The sequence below is a fragment of the Homarus americanus genome, unplaced genomic scaffold (genome assembly GCF_018991925.1).
Source record: "Homarus americanus isolate GMGI-L3 unplaced genomic scaffold, GMGI_Hamer_2.0 scaffold35265, whole genome shotgun sequence".
Taxonomy (NCBI): Eukaryota; Metazoa; Arthropoda; class Malacostraca; order Decapoda; family Nephropidae; genus Homarus; species Homarus americanus.
In genome coordinates, this window is record NW_024752705.1 from 17,583 (window position 1) to 22,493 (window position 4,911).

Genomic DNA, 4,911 nt, shown 5'->3' on the forward strand with positions numbered 1-4,911 from the left:
CAAGTTAAGTAGAGTTTGAGACAAGTTAAGTAAAGTTTGAGACAAGTTAAGTAAAGTTTGAGACAAGTTAAGTAGAGTTTGAGACAAGTTAAGTAGAGTTTGAGACAAGTTAAGTAAAGTTTGAGACAAGTTAAGTAGAGTTTGAGACAAGTTATGGAGCAGGTTAGGAGGGATCAAACTCTCCAACCTAACCTTACCTAACCTAACCTAACCTAACCTAACCTAACCAAACCTAACCAAATCTAACCAAATCCAGGATGTCATAGCAACTGAGAGAAAGGTCCAACAAGACCTAGATGACCTGACCAAGGCTGACCCGACCCTAGTTATCGTGATGGGCGTGATGGGCGGCCTGGTCTTGCTGGGTATGGTAGCTATGGGCGGCTTCATCGTCTGTAAGAAATCGCAGATGACCATAACAGCTAACTACCATAAGGTGAGGAGAGAGAGAGAGAGAGAGAGAGAGTAAATGAAAGCTAGTTTTACGGTAATTCAGTAATGATATGTATGTATGTATGTATGTATGTATGCGTGTATGTATGTATGTATGTATGCGTGTATGTATGTATGTATGCGTGTATGTATGTATGAATGTATGTATGTATGTATGTATGCGTGTATGTATGTATGTATGTATGCGTGTATGTATGTATGTATGTATGTATGCGTGTATGTATGTATGTATGTATGCGTGTATGTATGTATGTATGCGTGTATGTATGTATGAATGTATGTATGTATGTATGTATGCGTGTATGTATGTGTATGTGTATGCGTTGTATTTATGTATGTATATGTATGTATGTATGTATGTATGAATGTATGTATGTATGTATGTATGCGTGTATGTATGTATGTATGTATGTATGCGTGTATTTATGTATGTATGTATGTATGTATGTATGTATGTATGTATGTATGTACGTTTGTATGTATGTATGTATGTATGTATGTATGTATGTATGTATGTATGTATGTATGTATGTATGTATGTATGTATGTATTGTGTATGTATGTATGTATGTATGTATGTATGTATGTATGTATGTATGTATGTATGTATGTATGTATGTATGTATGTATGTATGTATGTATGTATGTATGTATATGTATGTGTATGTATGTATATGAATATATATGAATGTATGTATGTATGCGTGTATGTATGTATGTATGTATGTATGTATGCGTGTATTTATGTATGTATGTGTATGTATGTATGTATGTATATGTATGTATGTACGTTTGTATGTATGTATGTATGTAGGTATGTGTGTATTTATGCATGTATGTATGTATGTATGTATGTATGTATGCGTGTATGAATGTATGTATGTATGTATGTATGCGTGTTATGTATGTATGTATGTATAGCGTGTTATGTATGTATGTATGTATGTATGTATGTATGTATGTATGTATGTATGTATGTACGTTTGTATGTATGTATGTATGTAGGTATGCGTGTATTTATGCATGTATGTATGTATGTATGTATTTATGCATGTATGTATGTATGTATGTATGTATGCAAAGTATGTATGTATGTATGTATGTATGTATGTATGCATGTGCGGATGTATGTATGTATGTATGTATGTATGTATTTATGTATGTATGTATAAATAATAATAATAATAATAATGATAATAATTAACGGTTTATTGAAAAGTTCTGCAGCCGAGGCTGAAAATATACATTAATGACTTATTACATACATTGGTGGTTTAACAAAAGCCTTCATTAGAAAGGTGAAGGAACATACAGTGAACATACAGATTAATGTAGGTGTTGAACAACAACAAACACGTAGTGTAGTAACTCCCTCTGAATGGTGTTAGGAGGGACCTGGCGTAGTGTAATTCCCTCTGAGTGTGGGTGTTATGAGGGCCTGACGTGGTGTAGTAATTCCTCACAGATGGTGTTATAGGGACCTCACGTGGTGTAGTAATTCCTCACAGTTGGTGTTATGCGGGGCCTCACGTGGTGTAGTAACCCTCACATGTTGAAGCCCTCTCGTGGTGTAGTAATTCCCTCCAGATGGTGTTATGAGGGACATCACATGGTGTAGTAGCTCCTCACAGATGGTGTGATGAGGACCTCACGTGGTGTAGTAATTCCCTCACAGTTGGTGTTATGCAGGGCCTCACGTGGTGTAGTAACTCCCTCACATATGGTGTTATGAGGGCCCTCTCGTGGTGTAGTAATTCCCTCACAGATGGTGTTATGGGGGACCTCGTGGTGTAGTAATTCCCTCACAGGTGTTATGCAGGGGCCTCACGTGGTGTAGTACTCCCTCACATATGGTGTTGAGGGCCTCTCGTGGTGTAGTAATTCCCTCACAGATGGTGTTATGAGGGACATCATGATGATGTGGTTCCTCACAGTTGGTGTTATGGGGCCTCTCGTGGTGTAGTAATTCCCTCAGATTGGTGTTATGCGGGCCTCTCGTGGTGTAGTAATTCCTCACAGATGGTGTTATGAGGACCTCGTGGTGTAGTAATTCCCTCACAGATGGTGTAATGAGGCTACGTGGTGTAGTAATTCCTCACAGATGGTGTTATGAGGGACATGTGGTGTAGTAGTTCCTCACAGATGGTACTCCTGTGTTCCCTCACAGATGGTGTTATGAGGGACATGTGGTGTAGTAGTTCCCTCACAGATGGTGTTATGGGGCCTCACGTGGTGTAGTAATTCCTCACAGTTGGTGTTGGGGCCTCTGTGGTGTAGTAATTCCCTCACAGATGGTGTTATGAGGACATGGTGTAGTAGTTCCCTCACAGATGGTGTTATGGGGGCCTCACGTGGTGTAGTAATTCCCTCACAGATGGTGTTATGAGGACATGTGGTGTAGTAGTTCCCTCACAGATGGTGTTATGAGGCTCCCGTGGTGTAGTAATTCCCTCACAGTTGGTGTTATGAGGGGCCTCTCGTGGTGTAGTAATTCCCTCACAGATGGTGTTATGAGGGCCTCACGTGGTGTAGTATTCCCTCACAGTTGGTGTTATGAGGGGCCTCTCGTGGTGTAGTAATTCCTCACAGATGGTGTTATGAGGGACCTCACGTGGTGTAGTAACTCCTCACAGATGGTGTTATGAGGGACATGTGTAGTAATTCCCTCACAGATGGTGTTATATGGTAAGGTGTGGTCCCAGGCTATCGTAGACGGATTAACACATCGCTGGTTGTTGGGTCTCACGGGCCGTTATCACTTGGTACCTGGGACTTCACTGTGTGAAGGTTAACTATTTGACTGTTACTGTTGAGTTGTTCTCACTGACTTAAGCACTGTTCACCACTGTTCACCTCTTTTAACACTGTATGTATGTATGTATGTATGTTTTTTTTTTTGGGGAATTAGCCCACCGGGCACAGGTCAAACGACCCACAGGCCTGGGGTGCAGAAAAAATAAGAACAGCAAGAAGTCGTAAAATAGAAAAAAAGTGATACTGTATTAATCTACACCACGAAGATGCCGAAAACCATCTTTTTAAAGTGAGACAGATTGTAAGAGCATGGAAACACAGAAGAAGGCAGAGCATCACAGTTTGGCTGTGTGAGGAAAGAAGGTACTGTAACGGGTTATTATAGTGTGACCGACATCCACAGAGAAACGGTGGGCACCGCGGGCAAGACGAGTGTTAGGGCCCACTGCCCTTGCTGGCGGTACACAGGATGCCAACCACCGAACATTGCCCAGTACCTGTAAAAGAGAGAGAGTAAACATTGTGAAAGAGAAAGGGAGAAATTGTCGACTAAAGGAGAGAGTATAAGACGAAATGCCTTTGATTCCACCTATCTAACAGTTGAAGAGCCACCATATGAGAGCAGTCCCAAGTTAGGACTAATGAACCTTTATATACTTGAAGCAACTGCTCAGAGTGAAGTAGCTACGGCAGCTGTACAGCATTCCCAGCTTTCGGGAGGCAGCTTTAGTTATACTAAGGATGTGTGATTTGTGACATATTGGAGAAATGGTGAGGCCTAACATATTTATTTAGAATTTGGGAGGATGATAGCGTCCTGAAATGTAATTGGTGGGAGATCATCTAATTTACATGTAATTGGTAAATATTGAGTTTTATTACTATTGAACTTAACCAAGTTTGTACCGCCCCATTCAGAGATGCTGCACAGATCCGCGTGATAGAAGAAATGATATCAGCTCTAGAAACAGATCTAGTGGGAGTAGAGGAAGGAGAAAAGTGAAGAAGAGTGAAGAGTAGCATCATCAGCATAAGAATGGATAGAATTAGTTGTAGTGTGAAGTAAATAATTGATAAAAAGAAGGAAGAGAGTTGGTGAAAGAACAGAGAGATCCCTCGACAACAACTGCCATGGATCGGTTCTCAAGGAAGCTAGAGATTAAAAAACAAAGGGGAGAGAAACCATAAGAGGGAAGTTTAGAAAGTAAAGACGTGTGCCATACCCTGTCAAATGCTTTGGAGATGTCGAGGGCCACGACGACAGTTTCCCCATAATCCCTAAGAGATGTATGTATGTATGCATGTACGTGTGGCGTATGTATGTATGTATGTATGTATGTATGTATGTATGTATGTATGTATAATAATATGTATTTCGACGTTACACTCTCTGTCTCTCTCTCTCTCTCTCTCTCTGCAGACGCTGGTGGAAGAGAGGCCTATCAGCATGTCACCGCCTCATGGTGGTCGTCACAACCTTGGCTCCAGAGTGACGACCTGCACCTGCCCTCGGCCACGACTCGAAGGTGATCAACACGACCCGAGAGCTGTTAACCATGACCCGAGAGCTGTTAACTACGACCCTAAGGCTGTAACTACGACCCCCGAGTTGTTAACCATGACCCGAGAGCTGCTAACTACGACCCTAAGGCTAACTACGACCCGAGAGTGTGTTAACCACGACCCGAGAGCTGCTAACTACGA